The sequence below is a fragment of the Jaculus jaculus genome, chromosome X (genome assembly GCF_020740685.1).
Source record: "Jaculus jaculus isolate mJacJac1 chromosome X, mJacJac1.mat.Y.cur, whole genome shotgun sequence".
NCBI lineage: Eukaryota > Metazoa > Chordata > Mammalia > Rodentia > Dipodidae > Jaculus > Jaculus jaculus.
This window is the reverse complement of record NC_059125.1, coordinates 136,205,683-136,213,592: the sequence shown is the minus strand read 5'-3', so window position 1 is coordinate 136,213,592 and position 7,910 is coordinate 136,205,683. Positions and strand designations below refer to the sequence as shown.

Here is a 7,910-nt window from a genome sequence, read left to right as displayed (position 1 = left end):
AAAGGATAAGCAAAATTTCAGTGAGTTTTGGTTCAATGATAATTTGTGACTTGTGAATATAATATGTATTTTAAAGGCTTATGTACTCATAGAAAACATATTTCAAGGAGAGTAGAAAAGTACTACATGTGAGTAGAAATTCTGGCGCACAAACAGTTTCAAAAGAGGCTAAAGGCACATCAGCATGGCATTCATACTGATCAGAATAAGAATATGTGGGTGATTTGAGTGCAGCTCTTTGGAAATCACGTAAGGGGGGTGTCAATCATGGCCAAAGCCAAGGTACTCCAAACTGAAGAAGAAGTTAAAATATCTCATTTTTCTGATGCAGGTGTTCCAGTGACATATTATATTAACCAAACTCCATTATCACATAAATAAACTTCCTCATCAGGCCCAGGGAAAATAATAACTTACCTAAACATGAGAAGGCGAGCTAAGACAATCGTCAGATTCAGGAACTCAAGGAATTTCTGAGCAATGCATCTTTCCTTCATTACACTAAGGGAACTATATGTATAAATAACACTGCTAACAGAGTTGCACATACAGTATGTGAAAAAAGGGCTCAGAGGTAAGGAAGGGCCAGTTCCTCAAGGACTCCACCCTCAAATGAGACCTTAGAGAATGATATTCTAAGAGCTTATCAGAGATACTGGTAGATTTCATGGCCTGTGCATACAAAATGATGCATCTTTTGATTAAAAAAAAGAGTGTCTTGAAAAGGGATCATGGAGCAATTCCCTCAGACAGTCAAGAAAGCCTCCCCTCACCTGTAAGCAACTCATGGCCTTGAGTTTAAAGTAATCCTGCCTAACCATCAAACCTACATACTTATCAGCAAGATAGATTTAGAGGATATTGTCAGCAACAGCAGCCACCATAGGCTTCCCAGGTCTGTCTTGGCTTATGATCCCTCTCCAGTGTGTGTGTGTGTGTGTGTGTGTGTGTGTGTGTGTGTGTGTGTGTGTGTGTGTGTGTCTTCCTAAATGGAAACTGTGACTATCAGGCAAAGTCTAGCACTTTCAGACTATGTCTTGGATCTAGTATGGGAATGCCACAAACTTCATTACCCATGACCTACTGCTGCAAATGGTCCTCATGTACTTTCAGGTTTCCAACACACATTGCTAAACCACAGTAAGAGCTTCTGTGATTCCTGGGTCCTGTGGAAAGTGTTGCAAGCTGAAAGGTATTGTTTGTTTCTGGAAGGGACATGAGCCCTTGCAATGTGCCGCTTCATCATTGTATGAATAGGCTTTGAGGGAAGTAGGGAAAACAGAGTACCATCAAACTAATTTCTGCCAACAAGTCCTACCTGAGTTATGCAGGCAAGGAAAGAACTCTGATTATTAGTGAGGAGAACATTTCCATTTCACAATCAAAAAGCTGTAGTAAGCTATAGTGTTTAGTTGTCTGTCTATCAAAAGACAAGGGGTCAGGTGGAATTTGACTTTGCATATCTCCCAGTAACAAGTGTCCTTGTACTTATAAAGAAGACCTGACTAGAGATGATGTGTCCTTGTTCACAATTAAAGACACCCTTTGGGCCCTGTGTGATAAATTGTGTCAGTCTAAACAAGTGTATATTCACCCAGAGCCATTTCCAGTACTTTACTTGCTGAGCTTTAGAGGGATACTGGGTAGGGGATATGGGGAGGGAATCAAGCAGAAGGTAAAATAACATTAACAAGCTCCACAAAAACCCTCACCATGGCTAGAATTCTACAAGATATAACCAACAATCAATGGGGAGAGGGACCATCTGGGCATCAGCTGGGCAAATCTGAAATTTAAAGTCATAGACTCTAGCCAACAAAACCCAAGGCACAGAGTTGCGTTGTCCGCCACAGTGAGCTGTTTGCAAGGACACCTATGTGGTCCATAGGACAATGCAGGCCATTGCCAAAACATTTGATTACCTGCCAGAGCTAAAAGGTAAGGTCCTATTGATGAAGACATCACTGGCTGAGATCAAAGAACATCACAATATCGTGGTGGAACCAAAAGGGAACTAGCTTTTACCTTCCTATCCCTCATCATTTTGGAAACCCTATTGGAGCGTGAGAAGGTAGAGACCAAAGGGACAGTATTGTGGTCATATGGAATGCATGAATAAGAATGTATAATAAACACAATGGGGACTATAATTAATAATTTTCCACTATTTACTGGGCATTCATTAGGTGAACAGACAATAGCAAAATGTAAATCAATATAGTTGCTAATTTGTGTATGAAAATGTTCTATTTTCTTCTCAATACAAATGTGGAAACACCAATCTTCATACCTTACCTGCACTAACTAAAAATAGTGTGTTTACTTACATGGCATGTTTTGTTATTTGGGGTAAAAGAAATAAAAAAAATTCCAAAAGATTCTCCAATTCCTGATCAAAATTACAATAATTTATATTTCAGCTAGAGATCAGATATTAATATATTCATATTTTAAAATAACAGGTGTTTAAATAAATTTCATGAACTTGAATACATATTAAAAATAATAAAATTCAAAAACGTGAGGGTGCAGTTGTACAAGGAAATAAGAGAAAAATGTGTCTCACACCATATATGGTACACTAGGACACTTACAAGCCTTTTCAGGTGGATCATGGAAGGCAGGATAAGGTCTTTTTGATATACATACTGCAAGGTACATTGTCACCTAAGTCTCTGCTTGATCCTCATGGTTTGTCCCTGGGTACAAAAAGATTTTTCCTCCTTTTAATGAGTATGGTATTTCCTCATTATGAAGCCTGTGACTTACTGAGAGCCAGCAGGAAGGAGTAAGGAATCTACTGCTAGTTACTGGAGTGTCATTGGTCTCCCAAGAAATAAAGTTGCAACAGGTAGACAGTTCGAGGGTTATGTTGCATCTATCAGAGTGTAGCAAATGAGTGTCTTTAATCCAAATCAAAAGTATTGCTGACTATATTATTCTGCAGACAAGCCTAAAACTAAACTGTTCACTTTTTCTGTTAGTCTCTGCATTTAATATTTTCCTGGAGTCCATGATGAATGGCTATACAGAATATTCTATGTGGTACTCACTGACATTGGCTCTATGGTTCTTCATGGTTCTTTCTTGTTGCTAGACACAAAGCAGTTTCTGGAAAGAAAGGTTTATTTTGGCTTACAGTTTAAAGATGAAGCATCACCAAGTCAGGGAAACCATGGAAAACAGATAGATAGTGTTTACATAGTGTCACAACACATTAGACAGCAGCAACTGAGGAATCAATAGCCAGAGTGGCTTGATACATAGAATGCCATATATGCTCCCATGGCCCATTTCCTGAAGCAAGTTTCCATCTCCCAGAACCTCCTCCAACTGTGAATCATGTATGAGACTTCATCAGAAGCACATGTGGCTAAGGTAGATATTATATTTCAAGCCACCACAAATGGTCTTGAATATATTTTTATGTTGAGAACCTGTGTAACCTTGGTATGCCAGCATATAATATCTATAGGCCCATGTTATTGGGTGCATACCATTAGTTCCTCACACAGTTGGTAGTCATGCCTCTGATAACGTGATACCTTCCAGTTTGTTATGTCTGTCATGGTTGTTTCTGCCTAGACCAGTTTCTTTAAAAAGTTCTTGTTTCCTTTGAGACAATGAAAGAAGCACACACATACAGACACACAAATAGCAATAGAGAAAGTATTTTGCTTGAAAGTAAAACTACTCCTGTAGAGCAGAGGTACAATAGAGATTGCTGAAGACTCCTCAGTTGCTTCACTGAGTTTACATATTGGGGTTCCAGAGAAAAAGTGAGCTACTTATTCCTACATGTGTGAACTTCTATTTTGATTGACAAATGTTAAGTTGGGCCTTCAATGTACCAGCAGATCTTATACCCCATCATTTTAATATGTATAACCACTGTGACATGCAGGTTCATGCCTTTAATTGCAGGGTTTGGAAGGTTGAAGGAGGAGGAACTCTGTGAGTTCAAGGTCAGTTTGGGCTTAGAGTGAGATCCCACTACACATCAAAGACACACAAAGGCCATGAAGCATTTATGTCCAGTCATGCAAACACAAATTAAATTGGCCCTTTTTCAGGAAAATGAACCTTTGATCATACAGTTTCACATATTTTAGGTACATATTAATTAACCCAGTACATTTCTAACAAGAACTGTATTCATGCTGCTATACACCTGATCATGAGATTCTTATCCATTTTAAATTAGGGAAAGTAATATGGGAGGATTTGAAGTTGTGAACTAAGAAGGTCTCACATCTTTACAACTGTAAGCAATGCTAAATGGGCCATTCCCTGTACAGGCCTGAAAGACCAGGAGACTAATAGACAATGGCACTGTGGACACCTCTCATATTTTAGATGTGCCAAGGACCTTATTGATAATTGGGTCTGAGGTAATTCATTTGATATTGTACATGAGAACTTGAGTGAAATTGATTTATTTATTATTTATTAATTATTTGCAAACACATCAATAAAGAGGGAAAAGAGAGATTGTGCAGACCAGAGCCTGCTACCTCTGCAAATGATCTCCAGATGCATATGCCACTGTGCATCTGGCTAAACATGGGAACTGATGAATCAAAACTGGATTGTTAGACAAATTTGGGAAAGTGCCTTAACCACTAAATCAGGACTCTAGACTGAAACATGATTTTAAGATGAAAGGAGTAATATTCCTTTCCAGAAGAAAGTATAAGACAGAATTATGTGGACTGTATAGTATAGATTTGGTTAGGTGTTCTGAATCTGATTTACTATGAAAGTGAAGCAAATACAGAACAGAAATAAATGAGAATTACAATGTTTAGCAGGCAATGAATGTGACAAATTTAAAAGTCTGGGTCTTGAGAAATGCCACCGTTTTTTGCTGTCATTGTTAAACAGACTACATTCAATAAAGAGAAAACTACTTCTCTTTACTGACACTATATCAAAGATTTCCTGAGGGTAAGATTTATCCCATTGAAAGTTCAAGATAGGTAGAATTTGAATTCCTTTTGAGGAAAAAGTCTTGAAGTAAGAATGCTGAAGGTGTTTTTTGTTCCTGGAGGTCAGGTGTATATCAGTTGCTACAGCTAAGTTCTATGGGCACCACACCTCAACTCTATCCTTCAGCAGAACTTGGCAGCATTACTTACAAAGTACCAGTGTTGGAAGAATGAAAAATCAAATCTTACATGGTCAGATTCATCCCAGCAATGGTTCTACTTCTTGGTGTCAATATACCTGATGCAGATACTTTTGTGGTCCTTAGCAAAACCAAACCATTCTCAGCTCATGAGAGAAAAGGGTGTATTGAAAGCTTAGAGAAGTCAGGGGAAGCATGATCATAGCAGAAGACACTGGTCACTTCCACAGATCCATAGCAGAGAAACATCATCAAGAACCAGGAACCAGGCAAGCCTCCAGTGTGCTTGGGTCTGCAGTGACCCTGTGCATTCCTACAGTGCTTGCCAGAACAGTTTTGAAATGGTTTGAGGCCTTGTTCTGCTCTCTCCAGAACATGGTTATAGAAATTTCAGACAATTGTGAAAACAAAAAAGAACCAGGAACCATGAATAGCCACTAGCATCACAAGGCCTTGAGGCCTAGCTTATTACCTTGCTTCACATCACCATCTTCAGAAACCAGTATGCTGGGCAGAAACAAATCAAGGCTGGACCCATGGGTCTCAATGCCTTCCATAAGGCTATACCCCCTAAAAGTTCCACTTCCTTCTCAAATAGCACAGTCAACTGAGGATTAGGGATAGAAATTAGTAATCTTTGTGGCCATTTTGAATTCATACAGTGACGTTTGCTATGGTCATTCAGATCTCAGATCTGAGTGCTTATGGGGCAGAACTGGGAGAAAACTGGCTGGATACTGGAAGAGAGTCAGTTCTCAGACAGTTAGCTTGTCTAGGTCCAGAAGGTGTTACATGAGCAATTGGGAGAAAATGACCAACATCTATCTAAGCTACTCAGCAGAAAACAACATGATGTCAAGTTCACACAAGTACATTAGTGGCACACACCTATGGTGAGTTACCAATTGCTTCTGATTTGGCTAACAGATCTGCTCAGTGGGACAGGACCAAGTCCTAACCATATCCAAAAATGAGCCCCCTCTCCACTATCAAGCTCCCGCCAATACTGGCCTACAACAGGGACTACAACTATTAAATTATCTCTAAAATAATAATGGATATCCATGTATCTTGCACTGACCTCACTGTTCTTTGGAAGATTTGTTTTCAATTTTTTTTAAAAAATTTTTTTGTTCATTTTTTATATTTATTTGAGAGTGACAGACAAAGTGATAAAGACAGATAGATAGAGAGAGAGAAAGAGAATGGGCACACCAGGGCCTCCAGCCACAGCAAACGAACTCCAGATGTGTGCGCCCCCTTGTGCATCTGGCGAACGTGGGTCCTGGGGAATAGAGCCTCAAACCAGGATCCTTAGGCTTCACAGGCAAACACTTAACTGCTAAGCCATCTCTCCAGCCCTGTTTTCAATTTTTTGTAGTGACATGGTGAGAAGATCAGAAGGACCTGAAAAAATGGAATGTAAATTGTCCTTTTGATTGTCTATGTTCAAGATGTGCTAGATGTGCTTATCAGAGCACCATATTAGTCTTATTTTTCAAATATATTTTATTGGTATAAATCCTAACTCCATATATACACAAGGAAACAATCAGTTTGTTAAATATTTGCCTATTTATTCCTATAAATTATATGGAATGGATCTAGATCCTTCCAGTACAAAGTACTGGATTTGGCTCTGGGTTGATAGACATTTTCTTAGAAGTCCTAAGAGCCTTAAGTTTGCCTTTAATTGGTGCCTAGGTCCCCACCATCTGCAGTGTGGTCTCCATGCTAAGAACAAGGTCACTTTAAGCTACGAACACAAGAAGTCGTATTCTACCTGATATTTGATCCATGTCAAGACAGCCTAACCAGTAATACAATCTAATAAAGTTTTTTTTATTATTATTATTAGGTGGAAACATTCTCCTCACTGCAAATTAAGAGAACTTTCCTCGCCTGCATACCACTTATAAGTCACGTTGGCCACCATTGACCTGACTGTACTTTGCACTATGCCACAAGTGTACTAAGACCCAGTTCCTCCCATGAACCAAGTTAAGGAAGATAAACCACATTTTTTCCAGAGCCAACATCTTGAAAGAGCTTTGGCCAACACCCAGGCCTTCATGAATAAGTGTTCCATTGCTCCCTGCCTGTGCCTCCAATGAGTGATAGTAGGATGTGGCTTTCTATGACCCTCTCTTTGGCTGATCAACCTACCTCTCCAATCACACATTTTATAACATTGCATCAAGTACTGTGCATAACTTAGGGGAAGAGTTATTATCATCAACAGACACAACATTTCCACTTATAAATAGTATTATCCATGAACTAAATTATTTCCAAATAGAATCCTTTGACTTTGCTATATACATTCATAAATATACATGTATATGTGACTTATCTAAAAGAAATGTTCTTCCTAGTAACATAACATGTTATTTAACATAACATGTTATCTTTGTTTTGGTCACCAAATGGCATCCATCTACTCAAAAGGTATACATCAAAATAGGAAATCTTAGTTTTTTAAATAGAAACTGGGAGTCTCTATACCATCAATCTTTTCCTAATTCACTGATGTTGAAACGAATTAGTGTATCAATTGGCATGCCTTTTGAATGTACTTGAATTAAAACATATATATGAAAGGAGTCGAGGTTCTAGGAATAAATATAAACTAACAATGAAAGGAAAGCACTGTTTTCAACTATAATCACAGTGGTTCATCACTATCTTCTATAGGTGATAATAAAAGGGTAAGGAGACTGAGGAAAAATTTCAGAAGAAACAGTGACAAGAATACTGCTCTTAGTGCTATCCTGACAAACAG

General features: G+C 38.6%; 1 non-coding gene across 1 annotated transcript; it reads left to right on the top strand.

The window, feature by feature from the left end:
- Positions 1-5,395: 5,395 nt before the first annotated feature.
- LOC123456962 lies at positions 5,396-5,528 on the top strand. The gene has a single exon (XR_006634819.1). It is a non-coding gene; the product is annotated as a small nucleolar RNA SNORA9 (small nucleolar RNA).
- The last annotated feature ends 2,382 nt before the right edge of the window (positions 5,529-7,910 follow it).